This window comes from Xenopus laevis, chromosome 7S, assembly GCF_017654675.1.
Source record: "Xenopus laevis strain J_2021 chromosome 7S, Xenopus_laevis_v10.1, whole genome shotgun sequence".
NCBI lineage: Eukaryota > Metazoa > Chordata > Amphibia > Anura > Pipidae > Xenopus > Xenopus laevis.
Window position 1 is genome coordinate 53,156,060 of NC_054384.1, and position 18,886 is coordinate 53,174,945.

General features: G+C 42.0%; 1 pseudogene; it reads right to left on the reverse strand.

Moving 5' to 3' along the window:
* Nucleotides 1–14,942: 14,942 nt before the first annotated feature.
* Nucleotides 14,943–18,886, reverse strand: part of LOC108697228 — a 91,959-nt pseudogene continuing 88,015 nt past the window's right edge.

Sequence of the window (18,886 nt, forward strand, 5' to 3'; positions counted from 1 at the left end):
CTTATTATGCGTAACAAAGGCGGTTAGCTGAGTGCTATATCGCAGCAAGGATGCCTTAATGGTATCAGCGCGCACTTCCGGGTCTGTTCCTTCGTGCCAATCTGACGTGCGTGCATACACGTGTAGAGGCGCGCTTATGAAACGCATGGTACAAGCCTGTAACTAGGATCGCAACCCAAGCTGTTTGGCATATAGATATTTCCCATAGTCACCCATGGTCAGCATTCACCAATGGGTTAACATCCCCGTGGGCCAGCGGACAGGACCTCCCCCAATAGTTCAAAAGGTTACACTTCCCTTCTCCCCTCAGTCTTTTTTGTCCTGTCCGGGCCGGTGGATAGTATTATCTTATAGGAAGAAGACTAACTATGGAACAGGAGGGTAAATGCCTAAAAAAGCTCCCCTTTCAGGGGTTAGCAGGGTCGAGTTTACCTGGAGCAAGATCTCTCCTCCCGCTTGCGGGTCAGGTGATTTCTGTAAGCAGAGGGACAGTGTGCTGTCTCACGGCGATCCTCCCTGTGAATGGGTTAGGGGAAGCCGGTGCAGGGATGTGCGCGCTGAAAGAGACGCGGAAGACTTGCATAGCAGCATGCGGGCAGTGGAAATGATGTCCGCGTGCAAGTTCCCGGCGGCCATCTTGGTAATGGAGAGACGCATAGCTGGGGAAGACAGGAGGTAAGGGCGGAAGTGGCCGGGCGGCCATTTTGGATAAGGGAAGGCAGCGCGAGTTTGAATGGACGATGCGGCGCCAAAAGTAAAGCAAAAGTAGCGCTTATACAGGCGCAAGGTTGCGCAAGGCCCTTACACTCTGGGATAAAGTTCATAGGGGCAGAGTTCAACCTCCCCCTATTTAAAGAGACCACACTTCCTGTGGGTGCCATTTTGCCAAGCAGTGTATGCTGAGCAGTAAGAGCACTTGTTACAGGTATGTGATATTTTATGTAAGTTTTCAGCTGGAAAAACCCCCTTTTTGTAAAAAAGGAAAGTTGCTGAATTATGTTACTCTCTTTACCTAGTTCAACTATGGAACCTGGTATGACGGGGAAAACCTCTCAACCCAGAGGGAAAAGGTGAGGTTTTAAGAGAGTGGAATAATTATGCAGGACAGCAGGCTTGATTTTAATACATTGTTATTTATGTTCAGCCTTCCTGCCTCAGAAGGAAGAAAAGAAAAGTCACCTGAAAAGCCTTCAGTTTCTGCAGAAGCACGTCAGGAACCTGGTACTTCTATGTCGCAGGAAAATCAGATGTTTGCGGAGTCCTTGGCTTCAGTGATAAAACAAGCAGTTATTCAAGGATTCCAGGAAGTATCGAATGCCAAAAAGAGACCTAGACATTCAAGACAGATGGAATCACTGTCTGATGTCTCAGAAGGAGATTTGTCGGAAGATCCCAAAGCTTTTTCACAGGTGGGATCAGAGGAAGGAGAAGTGGAATCAGAAGAAGAATCCACTTTTGATATAGCTGTTATTGATCCCCTGATAAAAGCAGTCAGACAAACCCTGACTTTTCCGGTGGAATCGGCAAAAGTCTCTTCAGCAGATAAGCTATTTCCCTCTTCAAGGAGGAAGGCGGTAGGTTTTCCTGTGCATTCTTCCATCAAGGAGATTATCGTGACAGAATGGAAGAAGACGGAAAAGAGAGCCCAAACAGCGGGGAAATTCAATAAGAAATACCCCTTTGAGGAACAAGAGTCGAAGTTTTGGGAGTCACCACCAAAAGTAGATGCAGCCATAGTTAGATTGGCCAAAAAGACGACCCTTCCAGTAGATGATGGGGCATTATTTCGAGAACCAATGGAAAAGAAGATGGAGTTTAATCTGCTGGAAGGATTGACGGCGATTCACCTTCCAGGCCGAGAGAATCTAAAAGCAGACTTCCTCAGCAGAACAGTGATAGACCCAGGGGAATGGAGCCTACACGAAAACATTTTCAAGGAAGTCGTAAGAAGGTGGGGGCAGCCAAAGATAGATGTCATGGCATCCCCACAGAACAAGAAATGTCGCCAATTCTATTCAAGATTCCCTTGCAAAGGGACTTATGCAGTGGATGGCCTGAGCCAAAGGTGGTCGGAGGACTTGATCTATGTTTTCCCACCATTTCCCTTAATCTGGAGGATATTGAAAAAGATAAAGAGAGAGAAAGTAGAGGCAATCGCAATAATTCCCTATTGGCCCAGGAGGCCTTGGTTTCCTCTTCTCCAGAAGTTGGCAATAGAGGAACCAATGATAATTCCGAACTTCCCAGGATGGTTGTCGCAGGGAGCAATCCAGATACAAGAGCACAATCATTTATCTTTGATGGCCTGGCGGTTGAGAGGGAAAGATTGAGGAGCCTCTCGCTTACAGATGAAGTTATAAATATGTTATTGAAGTCAAGGAAAAGTAATACTTCTTCTCAATATTACAAGGTGTGGGGAAAGTTTGCGGAGTTTGTCGCAGGGAAAGGAGAAGATCCTTTGGTTCCATCCTCTGCAATGGTTGTAAGTTTTTTATTCTCAGGATATGAGAAAAATCTACAATCAAGTACGTTAAGAGGTCAAATATCGGCAATCTCAGCCCTGACTGGTAATACGTGGGCAGAAGATCCTCTAGTAAAGAGATTCTTTAATGCCCTAATAAGAATAAAACCAATGAAGAAAAGTTTTATTCCTCCATGGAACCTTCCTTTTGTCTTGAAAGTATTAACAAAAGCACCTTTCGAGCCATTGCAAAAGTCCTCATTATGGAACATGACTTTAAAAGTAGTCCTACTAGTGGCGATAACCTCGGCTTGCAGAGTAGGGGAAATGTCTGCTTTAGCAGCCTCGGAGCCACATACAGTAGTATTTGAAGACAAGGTGGTGTTAAGACCTGCATTTGGGTTCTTACCTAAAGTCGTTTCTAAGTTTCACTCAGATCTGGAGGTGATTCTTCCGTCCTTTTGTCCAGATCCTAAGTCAGAAGAAGAGGTAGTATGGCATACTTTGGATTTAGTGAGAGCCATTAAAATCTATTTGGAAAGGACGAAGACATGGAGAAAATCAGACAAACTGTTTGTAATTCCTAACGGTTCAAGGAAAGGTCAAGCTCCAACTAAGCGAACCATCAGTTCCTGGATTGTTGCAGCCATCGCTAAGGCTTACAATGTGGCAGGCAGGAAGGTTCCCAAAGGGTTGAAGGCTCACTCTACCAGGGCGTTGGCGAGTTCCTGGGCGACAGAGGCTGGGGTGTCGCCTGACAGCATCTGTAAATCAGCAAGGTGGTCTTCAATCAATACGTTTGTGAAACATTATAAATTAGATGTATTGGCCTCCCAAGAAGCAGCATTTGGGAGAAAAGTGTTGCAATCTGTATTACACTATGTTGAATAAAAATTTCTGTTATGCAATTATTCCCGCCCCTCATTTTAGCTTAGGTAATTCCCATTGGTGAATGCTGACCATGGGTGACTATGGGAAAACAGGAAATTGTTTATACATACCGTAATTTCTGTTTCCTGGTCACTCTCCATGGCAGCATTCACCAGGGAGTTTCCCACCCTCATTGAGGACAAGCTTTATAATTAGACTGAGTGGAGAAGGGAAGTGTAACCTTTTGAACTATTGGGGGAGGTCCTGTCCGCTGGCCCACGGGGATGTTAACCCATTGATGAATGCTGCCATGGAGAGTGACCAGGAAACAGAAATTACGGTATGTATAAACAATTTCCTGTTATATATATATATATATATATATATATATATATATATATATATATATATATATATATATATATATATATATATATATATACAGATGCAGCCACTTTGGTTTGTCTGTTTGACACAGAATAACTAAACACAGATATCCCATTTATCTCATTTAACACAGAAAACTGCGTCACAACATCCCATCTAATTAAGGCATTCACCATTGTTCACAATGGTGCTTTGGTATGCTAATGGAAAGGTTAAATGCATTAAATGAGTTAAGATGACTTTAGATAACGCAGTTTCTTCAATTAACCATGAGTCATGACGCATTTATCTCACAAATCCAAGTGGCTTCATCTGTATATAGATATATATATAGATATATAGATATCCAACGAGCGCATTATACAGCCTTTAGGCTTATGTACATGCGTCCAGTTTTTGGGTCACATACATTCACAGCCTGTAGGCTGCTGTTCTCCTTGTACCTATGCCTTCCCCAGTACATATGCCTACAGGACACATAATTACAGCCTTATCAATGCCCACAGGGCAAAGCAGGGCCAGCCCTTAGTAATACATTGGGTTTTTTATAAGGGCACAGTAATTACTATGATATATAATCTAATTTCAGATATTCACCATGGATACTGATGTGGGCCTGGAGGAGCTTAGGAAGGATATAACAGTTACACCCAAGACAACAAAGGCAGCTAGAAAATCTCATACCCAGCTAAAAAAATGCAAGTTTTGTAAACATACACTACGCAAAGGGGAACAAGGTGTATGCCTAGATTGTACAGAACCAACAGACTCAGCACCTACTTTGTCACCACATCCAATTCCATTGCAACAGGCAGACGGCAGCCCTCCCCCGACTTTGGAGGCTCAAGGTCCTTCTACATCAAAGCCTCCGCAGTTGGAAGAATTATTTGACTGCATCAAATCAACTATCCAGACTTCCATGAATCAACCTACAAAACATAGTAGGGAAAGAAAGACACAAGCTACTGTAGACACACAATCATCTGATTCTGATGAGGCTAGTGATCAAGATAGTGATGTTGAGTCTGGAGAAATCTCTGTCAGTGAGAGCCTTTTGGACGACTCGGACAGACTCACTTGCAGGGCCAGAAATAGCCAAACGACTGCTGCGTGAAATGCTAGCTACGCTAGAAATTAAAGACGAATCAACGGCCACATCAAAGGCGGACAAAGTGTTGGGTGTACAACCAAGGAAGTCTAGGGTTTTCCCTATCTTCAAATCAGTTACCCAAGTTATAGACAGCGAATGGTCCAAACCAGATCACCGGCTCTCCCAGACTCAACGCTTCCTTAACACTTACCTTGTTCCAGAAGAACAGCGAAACATATGGGATAAGGCACCTAAAGTGGATTCAGCAATAGCTCGTCTGTCCAAACACACAATACTACCTACTGAAGAGGCGGCTTTCAGAGAACCCATGGACAAAAAGATGGAGGTCTCTCTAAGGCGGGGTTATACCCATGCCACGGCAATTCTTAGACCGGCAGTGGCATCTGCGAGTTTGGCGCGCACAGCCAGATTCTGGTGCCAGGAGCTACAGAAAACTCCGACTTCACTTGAAGAACTACAACGCCTTAGCTCAGCTTTAGCTTTTTTGTCGGACGCAGCCATGGACACAGTTAGGCTGGCTGCTAAGACCAGTGTAGACACAGTGGTTCCCAGGGACGCTCATTTCGTTCCTTTCGCAACTCCTCATTTCACTCATCCCAATCTGGCGGAGAGCCTAAAAAGGGTAGACCAACCTGGTCAAATCAACAAAGACAGGCCAGGAAACCAGGTTCCCCAAAGCCCAACTCAGCTTGACTCAAGGCTCAGCGTAGGGGGAGTGGGTGGTTGTGGGTGGGTGGGTGGTCGTCTTCAACAATTTTTCCCAGTCTGGCAAGACCACATTCCGGACAATTGGGTCCTATCAATCATTGCAGAAGGATACCGAATTCTCTTCGACAGCCTACCCCAAACGCTCGACCACACCAAAACATCCAACCAAAAGACTTGCTTTTGTACAGATTGTCAACGATCTACAACACAACAATGTCATTTCACTAGTGCTACAAAGGTTTTTACTCAAATCTTTTTTTAGTCAAAAAAAAAAGAAGGCACCTTCAGGCCTGTTCTAAATCTGAAGTCACTAAACAAAGTAGTGTCCAAAGTTTCGAATGGAGTCGATTCGCTCAGTGGTAATGTGAATGACACACCATTGCTATATGAAAAAAGTCGATCTTCAAGACGCATATTTGCATATACCCATCAAAAAGCAATCTCAGCAGTATCTACGATTCACCGTACTGGACCAACATTACCAATTTCGGGCACTTCCATTCGGCCTTTCCACAGCACCCAGGGTGTTCACAAAGATACTCAGCCTGCTGATTGCACATCTCAGGCGTCTGGGGATATCAATCACTTCTTATCTAGATGACCTGCTCATCAGGTCCCCATCATACCACCAATGTCTCAGGGACACTCAAACTTGCGTCATGACGCTGCAGCAATAAGGGTGGGTCGTGAACCACAAAAAGAGTCACCTCATGCCCCCTCAACGTCTTCAATTCTTGGGGATGTTGTTCGACTCAACCCTTCAGACCATTTCTCATACCTCCAGAGAAAATACAAACGATTACACAATCAGCCCACCAGGTCTGTCTTCAGACCACCATCTCAGCAGAACGGTGTCTACAGTTATTGGGCTACATGGTAGCAGCACTGGAAGCACTACCCTTCGGCAGATTTCATATGAGGGAGTTTCAGAATCACTTTCTAAAACATTGGAACAGAAACCACATGGACTTGACTCAGACAATTCCAATTCCCCTGTTGATCAAAAAATCGTTAGGTTGGTGGACATTACCTCACAACCTAACCGAAGGCCGGACATGGGCCTCCCCCAACTGGACAGTAGTGACCACAGACGCCAGTCTGACGGGTTGGGGGGGCAACTTGTCCACCTCGCACATGCCAGGGAACATGGTCATCTGCAGAAACAAAGCTTCCCATAAATGTGTTGGAGATCAGAGCAATAAGAAATGCCCTACTGCATTGGTCGTGAGATTTGACAAACAAACCACTCAGAATTCAATCAGACAATGCCACAGCGGTCGCCTACCTAAACAAACAGGGGGGGGGCCCCGCAGCAACAGAGCAATGCGCGAAGTAGCACAGATACTCACCTGGGCAGAAAAGCACGTTCCAACCATCTCAGCAGTTTTCATCCCAGGGGTGCTAAACTGGGAGGCGGATTACGTAAGCCGACAGCGGCTCGACCAAGGGGAATGGTCACTCCACCCAGAGGTATTCAATCAACTAGTCGCCAAATGGGGCCTGCCGGACATAGACATGTTAGCGTCCAGACACAATTTCAAGGTACCTATGTACTGCGCCAGGTCACAGGACCCAAGGGCGGCATACGTAGATGCCTTAGTCATACCATGGACTTTCAACAAAGTTTTCATTAGCCACCCTGAAAGGACAAGTATCAGCTCTTTCCTTACTACTACAACATCAGTGGGCAAAGGAACCTGATCTCATACAATTTATGCAAGGGGTGGGCAAGGTCTGACCACCGTTCAGAGATCCAACACCGCCCTGGGATCTCACCATGGTCCTCAATGTCCTTCAAGGACCCCATTTGAACCTTTAGCGACCTATCCACTAAAATTCCTTACCTGGAAAATGGCTTTCCTTCTGGCTATTACGTCAGCAAAACGAGTATCAGACATGGCAGCCTTATCTCACAAAGAACCATGTCTCATACTGCACCAGGATCGTGCTGTTTTCAGAACTCTACCTTCTTTCACTCCCAAAGTCGTATCAGCCTTCCATATTAATGAGGAAATAAATCTTCCTTCCCTATGCCCTAAACCCTCTAATGCTAAAGAGAAATCCCTTCAAATCTTATCGAAAGTCTGATGTTTTTTTAGTCACTTATGGCTTCTAAAAGGGTTCACCTGCTTCCAAACGCACAATTGCCAGATGGCTGGTGGAGACAATTAACTGTGCATATGACCTTAGCCATAAAGCTAGACCTTTTACTGTCAAAGCACATTCTACCAGGGCATTAAGTACGTCCTGGGCATTACTAAATTCTGCTACTCCAGAACAAATTTTGAAGGCAGCCACTTGGGCTTCTTTGTCTACATTTGCCAAATTTTATAAACTACATGTTTATCATTCCTCCCCTGCAGCATTTGGTAGAAAAGTTCTTCAAGCTGCAGTGAGGCCACAGTAATTCGTAGACCCAACCCTAGAAATGGGACAGCTTTTGGACGTCCCCATGGTGTCTGCACTGACAGGAAGAGCCGTTCTAGAGAAATAAGGATTTTCAATTTACCGATTGTCAGAGCAGTAAGCCCCACCCTTGTCAAGTTACTGTTATTAGTTAGCAAGTTAATAATGTTATATTGCTATGAATCTCTTCTCGCTCTTTCTCTGCTATCCTTTCCATTCTCCTAACTGAGCTGACAGACTAAACTGAGGGGAATCAGGAGGAGCAAGAGCTTATATGAACAGGGAGAAGTCGAGATTCAGTTTTTTTTCTTCTGTCCTGCCTCCGGAGGTGGATACTTAACCCCATGGTGTCTGCACTGACAGTCCAGGCCATCTAGAAAATGATTTTCCGGTAAGTTGAAAATCCTTATTTTAAAACAATACATTTCTTAATAGGATTTTGCTATATTTTTTCATAATATTGCTCTTAAAGTTAGCTGTAATGCTTGTGTTGCACTTAGTCAAGTGTTTTGTTTGTTTGTATGATTGTTTATTTATGTCACTTCCCCATGTGATTGAAATGTAAGCTTTCTTTGTATGGTGACAGACTTTACCCTTCGTTTAGAAAGTACCTGTTTGCGCTAGACAGACTTGGTGTCACATGACACATGTTACAGAGAATTTTATGTTGACAAACGTAATAAACAGTTTTGCTCATTATTATCGGTATTTGTTCATTTCTTTTGTTTTTTATAAATACAGATAAGGCAAATGTCTCCAGGTGCTTTCCAGCATAATAAAATAGGTATTTAATAATCAATATGAATCCATAAAATTAAACTGCATTTGTTTTTGATATAAGCGAAACATGACCATGTCCAAATAGCCTTATGGCAAACACTCACTAATGCTCCTTTCCCTACTAAATATTATTTTTATAACCTGCTGGATTTGGCCTTTAGAAAATAGACTGTTGATATAAAATACACTAGATGTAGAGGTTTACAGCTGTGCTGTGCAACTTGTGGACCCCAGGCAGCCCTACGCCATTGAAGTGGGACTGCTTATATTTGTGTAAGATTAACTGGCTCCACCTCAGACTCTGGCTGTCAAAGACCTGCATTTCTGTTTTATACCTTAGACTTGGACTATAAGCACATGCACTGTTCACCAGCTCATTCCTCAGACAGAGGAGCAGCTGTAACATTGGTTGCACTGTACTTGGCAATAAATGAGGAGGAGCACACTCAAAATGCAGATTAACTGCTGTGATTAGTATTTACAGACACATGCTTTAGGCCCTTTAGTCCTTTCTCAAGTGGTGACACTACATAGAACAGTACATACTCGAAGCACAGAGTTCTCTAAAAACTTTCTTATACTCGCAGGCGGCTCCACTTTTCCATGTATCCCGCCATCTGAATATCGACCAAATGCTATGTATAGCAGCAAAGACTGTGTTGGCTTCTTCTACTTTCACATTTTCCTGTCTCCTTAGTTGGTTGATCAGTCAGTCATGCTCTGCCTGAGGGAGGTGAACCTGGTGGGAGTTTGTTAGCATTTTGAAATAATTGTTATGGGGAGGGCCCCATAACAATCATTTCATGTTTAATCATGCGCTGGGGGTTGCTGTGCTATCCACTGGGGAGCAGGAGGCTTATGGATTTAACAGTATGTCTTGAAGGGGAATTCAACCCCATGGGCGCTAAACCCCTGCCCCCCTCCCTCCTCCCCCAGGCCTACCTCCCCCCCTGGGCTATTGCCCCTAACTTGGAACTTACCCCCAAACTCCAGTTCCCTTCGTGTAGGTTTGCAGCTTCCATCTTGTCCCGCGTCATCTACTAAATCCTAGTTGCTGACATTATCCTATAAGAACCATGATATACTATATAGAGTGAAAGGGAGAGTATACCTTTAAAATAAATTAGCTAAATCATACCCACAAATCCTTCCAAACACTAAAAATAAGTGGGATGCATTTTACATGTACGATATTGTCTAGTTTCTATTGATTTTCCAACTAGAAAATTGTACCAGAGGATCAACTTGGAACTATCTATGTCTGACTGAATTGTCTAGTTTCTATTACTGTACCTTTTCCCACTAGGATTTAGCCCAACCACACTGAAAGATCTATTTCCTAATCTGTAAAGATCCTCTGTACCATTAGCAACTTGGATCTAGACGCAACCATGCCTCCACCGGGCGCCGCCATTTCCTTTTAAATAACACACTACAGCGTAAGTTAAAACGCGACCGTGACGAAGCTTTCACGCTTCAGGATATGAGGTTGTGTCGAGTTCCTGTAGCAGTTCGTCATACTGGTGGAGCAACAGAAATGGTGGCTATCGCGTGCGGTTGCTTAATTTGTCTCCACAACATTTGTTTCTAAAAGGTAACACAACTGTGACAAATCACTGTGCTATTTGGTTCGAGCTTTGCATTCATTGAAAAAGGCACAGTCATTGTAGGGACATGACGGTGGGCAGTGTCATTTTCTGTAAGCTGCCTGGTCATTCGCTCACCCAAGTGGCCCCAGAGATTCCCAATGTCACATGCCTTCCAACATCTAAAAAAAGGGACAAAACGTTGTGCCATGTGCAGTGTTGCAAAATATTTTGGCCACACCCCATAATTACCACGTCTATTTTACGAAATTTGGCAGGTTATGAAAGTTTGAAAACATTTCTGGGAGTTTTTGTGTAATGTTTTATGTGTTTTAACAGTTTTGCTAATAAAAGTGCATTGCCTTTTAATATGCTAGTCTCTATTCTCCCAAGAGACTTGCTCACCTTAAATAGTTACAATTGTTTCTTTGCTAATCTTAAATTGTTACAAATGTAATCTAAGTGCAGCTGCTGGCTGTTATGGGCTCGCTGCTAAAAAAACAGCTTATTTTAATTAAGTTTCAGAAATGTGTTCAAACTTTCATAACCTGCCAAGTGTTGTAAAATAGACATGGTAATTAGGGGGTGTGGTCACAAAATGGGTGTGGTCACAAACGTCAGCGTGCTACGCGTGGCAAATCCTTTTGTCCCTCTTTCTGTTTCCTATAGGTTGGGAGGTATGACTTGGTTCTGAGGCAAAAGCAAGAACTGTAGAATGTAACAGGTGCCAGAAGTTGGTTGACTCCATGCAACACAGATGAGCAGCAGTTCTCCGAAACAATTGTTATATAACTAAATATTAGTTCACATCCACAAGATGGCGTGTGTGCTGTTTGTGCGCATGTGCAGTCATAACCCTCCCTCTTTCCTGCACTGAAATGTATACTTTGCCATGGTAAATAGATAAAAAGGTTGCTATTGGCTGCTGGCACTAGGGTGGTTAATCATCCCATACTCAATCTGCTATGCTTCCCTGGGAGACACTACTGCACAGAATCACTGGTCTTGGTCTTGCCTGAAACTGCAGCTTCATGGAAGATTCAGAACAGACAAGTCTGGGTTTTTTTCTCAGCATGACAGTGCTGCTTGGTAATGACTGCTGTTGGATGGGATTAAAGAGCGCTGCTGAAGTTATTAAAGTAAGCCTTTTCATATAAGAAGACATGTTCAGTGGGCTTTACTTGTCTATTAAATCCATATACCTACTCCTCCCTAGTGGATAATACTGCACACACAGGGAGCATAGGGGTGGCAGATTATGGTACACACAGAGAGCATTGGCCAGGCAGAATATGGCAAACAAGGAGCATAGGGCAGGCCGAGTATGACACACGCAGGGAGCATAGGACAGGCAGAGTATGGCACACAATAGAGGTGTTACAGGTGTGAACAATGCAGGGGGGATTACAGGTGTGAACAATGCAGAAGATTACTATCTGAATTTGAGGTGTAAATAATGCAGGGGCCAGTTAATCTCAGTATTGATACCTTTTAAAGCGAATGTTGCAATAAACAAGCAGGGCTTGGCCCGCTTGCATTGAGTCCCGAGTGCCATTTTTTTTTCTCTTTATTTATGCTAAACTGAGGGTGCCGATCCCTCTGACCGAGCACAGGACCAACATTTCCTGAGAGACCAGGGTGTGCTGGTGGGTTTTCCCTTGGACCTTTTAAAGCTTACATGAGGTAAGCAGTCACATCAGGCAGATTTTCATGTGGGAAGACACACAAGGAGGGGTTGCAGGCCACCATTTGGACAGCACTGATATACAAGAAAGAAGGGAGGGAATAACTGCTGCCTTGGGAACAGAGGGAAAAGGAATTTTCGGTATGTATTTATTTCCCTCGTGTCCCTACAGGCTGCACTTAGAGAAAGTATAAGTAGCAGTGAGTTAAGGGAGGGTTGAATTGATAATTGATTTTGCAAAAGCTGCTTTGCCAGACACACCAATATTCAGTCTGTAATGCTGTATGTAGGTAGGTCTTATAGCTTGACCATGAAGTAGATTTGTTCCAAAGTGACACCTGCTCTCCCTTCCCAGGAGGCTGACATTGCTCAAGGTAGGTTGGTAGGTGCAGCTCAAAGTTCCTTTGACAGTCCGAGGTAACTTTTAGAGAAAATGAGGGCTCAGAACTACTTTGAGTATAAACTTGAAAAAAAGGCTTATTGCTTGAGAGGGCCTCAACTCTTTTTGCAGATCAAATGGCCAACAAAAAACTGTTTTTATTATAAGTGTGAACAAGGAGGCTTTGGACAAGGGTTCAAAGGGGGGCCTTTTCAAGGCCTTCAATACAATGTCAAGGTCCCAAGCAGGAACTGGAAGTTAAAGACTGCTTTCAAATATTTTCTGACTAGGGCCAATGACATACCCCTGTAGACCCCTAAAACCACAATCTGAACTTTGAACAGTGTGTTCAGAGCCAATTTTTTCTCAAACCCCTCCTAAAGGAAATCTAAGATTGTTATAAGAGATGCCGCTCTGGGCCAGTGGTTTTGACCTTACACCAAGAGGGCTTTAAGGCATTGGGTTTCTGGTGTAACACTGGCTCCTGCAGCAGAAGATTGTTCCTTCTTGGTAGAGGCCAGGACGGAAAGGTTGACATCTGTAGCAGAACATCATACCAAGCTCTCCTGGCCATGTTTTATCTTTTTTTATTACCCCTGCTATTATTGCTAGTGGAGGGAAGCTGTATGCCAAAGTGAAATTCCATGGCTGTATCAGCACATCCACCATAACTTCTCCCTGGTTAGGGAGAATAATTTTGACACTTTGCAGTTTTACTTAGTGGCCATGAAGTCTATCTCTGGGGTACTGCAAAGGTCATAGATCTGGAGAAACACCTCTGAATTCAGCCTCTATTCTGTTGGTAGTATTACCTGCTAACTTAAAAAGTCTGCTATTGCTATTGTACTGTTTTCCCAAAATGTATGTTTAAAGGGCATGTAAAGGCAAAAAAATCAAATCCCATTTTTATTTTCTTTAATGAAAAAGAAACCTATCTCCAATATACTTTAATTAAAAAATGTGTGCCGTTTTTATAAGAAACCTGACTGTATGCAGTAAAATTCTCCCTTCATTTACTGCTGTGGATAGGAATTGTCAGATGGTTCCTAACTGCTGAGCAGGGAAACAATCATACTTATGAACAGCAGGGGGAGCCCCTGCAGCCATGCAGAACTCAAGCAACTTTGTTTATGATGATCCCTAAGCAGCCTAGACCACACTGAGCATGTGCACAGTCTTAGTCTTGCAAAGATGTTTAACAAAGTTACAAGATGGTGACCCCCTGTAGCCAACTTTGAAAGCATAAATTATTTGTTTGATTAGGCTTGTGGGGCAGTAAGTTCATGTTTATATTTGGTATACAAAATACAGCATTTCTTATTCTAGTTTAGACTTTACATGCCCTTTAAAGTTGAATGTTCCTGTCTCTAGTGTATCAGTTATCCAGGAGTATTCTGAACTGTTATAATTTGCTACATTTAGTTGATACATTTCTCAGCATTATCTTTGGAATATAGGAACTATTCTATCAATTCTAACAGCTGTCTTTAATGAAACTCAGGGATTCTGCTCTGCAGGGCCAAAAATAACAAAATGCAAAAAGGAAAGGTTGTGGGAGCACTCCATGGCTAAATAAAAATGTACTAAAATACAATGGAAGTGCTACTGATCTGGCCAAATTAACTACAGACATAGAGAAAAAGAAAAGAGATTGATCAATGCAGGTTTTTTTTGTTACAAAATAATGATCATAATATTGATAAGCCACCATACCACATCAAGGTAAACCCCACTATTTACCTCTGGTCATAATATCAAATGCTAATACAATTATTATAAGATTGATAAATAATATAATGGTAAATAGTTAGGGACCTCTCATCCCAATAAGAAAATATAAAATGGGTAATCTTTCTCCTCCGACAAATGCCTTAGATGCTGCTCCCAAAAGGCATTTTTAATACATAACCTACTGTATGGTCATGCTCCATACTACAACCGTTTTGGCACGAAGTAACCTCTTATAGCATGCAGATGGCTGGAAACCCCCTTTAAAATGCAAATTGAATGGGCATTAATTAGCAACACCAAATCAACCCATTGATTTGATTTTTTGAACCCATTTAACGAAATTAGAAAAGAATTTGGTTGGGTGACTGGTGGCAGCAGCTCGAAAGGCAATACTGCAACAATGGTTGACTTCTGCCATCGATACTAAAAATTGGCGTCAAACAAAAATTACATCATGTCTTTCATATAGACTGGCTAGAGGCAACAACCAGAAAAGAACCAAACACAACATAAAATGTTAACACATGGATTACATACATAAAATCTCTTCTACAACAAATAAGACATTTCACAGTCTACACATTCAGACACACAACATGGTATGACAGATGTTTTAAAAGAACACCCATTTGTCATGGAATCCTCCCAATATCTTAAAACCTTTCAGCAAGAAAAGGAATGGCTAGGATTCCCAACCCCCAGGAGTTATCAAATTAATAGATTATTGGCCTCTCATTTACAAAATTCTTATACTGTAAGTGACTTCAAAGGAGCTGAAGGTTAGTAATGGTAATATATATTGTTGATGCAATTATATGAATCAAAAAGACTTAAATTTCCTAAATAGGGAAAAAATCCTCAATTTCTACTAATTCACCCTCTTCTGATTCAGATGAAGTTTTCTTCTTGGAGGGAACTTCATCCGTAGAAAAATCTGAAGAAATGTTTTGAAAGACTGATTCTGTTAAGGGTGATGCCACAGAGTTTCTTGAATGCTTGAAAGAGTCAAATGTTTCCTGCATAGCTCCTTCCATCCAGGAGACAATCTTGCATAGAAGGAACAGGCCCCCTTATCTTTCCAGCAGAGGCTTAATAAACATTCCATTACACCCTGCACAATTCATGGGCTGTTGTCTCCTTAAATTTTTCAGGGACTCTTTTTTACTGTGATTTGAAGGTGAATATATTGATATTTGATATTTTGCTTTGTCAGATTCAGCCTTTTCTGGGATTTGGTCAGCCATACTAACAACAATAATTTACACATAAATTGCCGATTACTACAGCCATATGCATAAATAATGTGGCAGAGTCTTACCATTGGAGGAACAGGGTTACGCAAATGGACCCAGCCGTGATGCATCCAGGAGTAGCGAAGTGCATGTAAATTTTGCACTTAAAATAACACAGACCTCGTGAACCCAGAAGCAGCCAAAAGCTATTTCCTGATCTCCTGATACTGGTGCAGGATCTTGCCTAAGTAGGAAAAAAACTAAAGTGCTTGGTGGCTGCTGGGAGTTTATAGAGAGGGGCCAGTTTTGATTGGTGTGGGCTAATCCTACCTACAGGTTTGGAGAGCTTCTCTGCAAGTGCTGCCTGTAGGGACATGAGGGAAATAATATAATGGCTTGAGGTAGGCACTGAAAGTACTGTCTTATTTTATAAATTCCATGCAGGATGCTGCCACTTTGCAGAGAGATTTGACAAAATTGTAGAACTGGGCAGCAAACTAGCAAATGAGTATTAAAGTTGATAAATGCAAAGTTTATGCACTTTGGTAGAAATGAATGGCAGTGTGTTGGGAGTATCCTCTAGGGATGTAGCGAACGTCGGAAAAAAAGTTCGCGAACATATTCGCGAACTTGCGCAAAAATGCGAGCGGTTCGCGAACGGTTCGCGAACCCCATAGACTTCAATGGGAAGGCGAACTTTAACATCTAAAAAAAAAATTTCTGGCCAGAAAAATGATTTTAAAGTTGTTTAAAGGGTGCAACGACCTGGACAGTGGCATGCCAGAGGGGGATCAAGGGCAAAAATGTATCTGAAAAATCTGCCTGTGTGTGCTTGGAAGAGATAGTGTAGGGGAGAGCTGTTAGTGATTTCAGGGACAGATGATAGTAAGTTTGCTGGCTAGTAATCTGCTTGATACTGCTCTGTATTGGAGGGACAGAAGTCTGCAGGGATTTGAGGGACATTTTAGCTTAGGTAGCTTTGCTGGCTAGTAATCTACTGTTCCTTTAAACAACTGCCATACGTTGACCTTGTAGGCATTGTTTGCCCAGTTTTTTTGGACGCAGCCACTGAAGCACAGTTGCCAGAAAAAATATGCCATATAAATGCTGAAATTTAGACAGAATGTGAACAAGATCACACAGCTAGATGGCGGGTTGAAGAAAACACTGTGCAAATAATGCCTACAAGGTCAACGTATACACTACTACAGCGGTGGATACGGATTACGTAAAATATATGAATGCTGCTTGAAAAAAAGTAACTCAAGTGGTTTTTCTAGAGACGATAATATTATCAATATTTAGACAAAATGTGAACAAGCTCACACAGCTAGATGGCGGGTTGAAGAAAACAGTGTGCAAATAATGCCTACAAGGTCAACGTATACACTACTACAGCGGTGGATACGGATTACGTAAAATATATTATGGCTGCTTGAAAAAAGTCACTCCGGTGTTTTTTCTGGAGACGGTAATATTATGGATATTTAGACAGAATGTGAACAAGGTCACACAGCTAGATGGCGGGTTGAAGAAAACAGTGTGCAAATAATGCCTACAAGGTCAACGTATACACTACTACAGCGGTGGATACGGATTACGTAAAATATATGAATGCTGCTTGAAAAAAAGTAACTCAAGTGGTTTTTCTAGAGATGATAATATTATCAATATTTAGACAAAATGTGAACAAGCTCACACAGCTAGATGGCGGGTTGAAGAAAACACTGTGCAAATAATGCCTACAAGGTCAACGTATACACTACTACAGCGGTGGATACGGATTACGTAAAATATATTATGGCTGCTTGAAAAAAGTCACTCCGGTGTTTTTTCTGGAGACGGTAATATTATGGATATTTAGACAGAATGTGAACAAGGTCACACAGCTAGATGGCGGGTTGAAGAAAACAGTGTGCAAATAATGCCTACAAGGTCAACGTATACAGCGGTGGATACGGATTACGTAAAATATATGAATGCTGCTTGAAAAAAAGTAACTCAAGTGGTTTTTCTAGAGACGATAATATTATCAATATTTAGACAAAATGTGAACAAGCTCACACAGCTAGATGGCGGGTTGAAGAAAACACTGTGCAAATAATGCCTACAAGGTCAACGTATACACTACTACAGCGGTGGATACGGATTACGTAAAATATATTATGGCTGCTTGAAAAAAGTCACTCCGGTGTTTTTTCTGGAGACGGTAATATTATGGATATTTAGACAGAATGTGAACAAGGTCACACAGCTAGATGGCAGTTGGTTGAATAACACACTGGGCAAAAAATGCCTACAGGGCAAATAATGCCTAAAAGGTCAACTTATACACTACTACAGCGGTAGTAAAATAAAAAAAAGTAAAAAAAAAAAAATGAATATTAAAAAAAAAAATTAAAGTTGGTGCTGCTGAACTACTAGGAGCAGCAGATTAGCACACCAGTCCCACTCCCCAACACTGCTAGACTAATAGCACTGGGCTCTTATAGTAGTAGTAGTAGTAGTAGTAAAACAACAAAAAAATAAATAAAAGCAGTCCTTACAAGGACTACTGTTATTGCAGCAGTCAGCAGATGAGATCAGAAGCAGGACAGCTGCCCACAGCAGCTACATACAGAGCACTGCAGTAGAAGGTAGATTACTAGCCAGCAAAGCTACCTAAGCTTAAATGTCCCTCAAACCCCTGCAGACTTCTGTCCCTCCAATAACAGAGCAGTATCAAAACGATTACTAGCCAGCAAACTTTCAACTGTCCCTGAAATCACTAACAGGCAGCAGCTCTCTCCCTACACTATCTCTTCAGCACACACAGGCAGAGTGAAAAAACGCTGCAGGGCTTCGGTTTTTATAGGGAAGGGGAGTGGTCCAGGGGAGAGCTTCCTGATTGGCTGCCATGTACCTGCTGGTCTCGGGTGAGAGGGCAAAAAAAAGCGCCAACAATGGCGAACCCAAAATGGCGAACGTTGCGCGACGTTCGCGAACTTCCGGCGAGCGCGAACACCCGATGTTCGCGCGAACAAGTTCGCCGGCGAACAGTTCGCGACATCTCTAATCATGTACTTAAAGTCTTAAAGAGATATAAAACCAGCATCCTTTAACCAGACAATCACTGGTAAAACTGGTGTGTTTGCTTGAGAAACATTAACGCTGTGTAGCCAAGGGAGCAGCCATTCAAGTTGATACAATGCTTAATGGCACAGGTTAAATAGCAGATATATTTTATAAAATAAAATGGGTTTAGTTCTTATACAGCAGCAACGTTTTTATTTTCTCTAGCTTTTATGTCTTAGGTTTTCTTTTTTTTTTTTTTTTTTTTTCTTTTTTTATTTTTTTTTTCATTTCTCTTTTTCTTTTTTTTTTTTTTTGTTTTTTCTTTATTTTTTGCTGTTTTGTTTGTTGTTTTTTGTGTTTTTGGTTTTGTTTTTTTTTTTTTTTTTTTTTTTTTTTTTTTTTATTTTTTTTTTGTTTTATGGTTTTTTGTTTTTATTTTTTTTGGTGTTTTTTTTGTGGTTGTTGTTTTTTGTATTTATTTTTTTATTTATTTATTC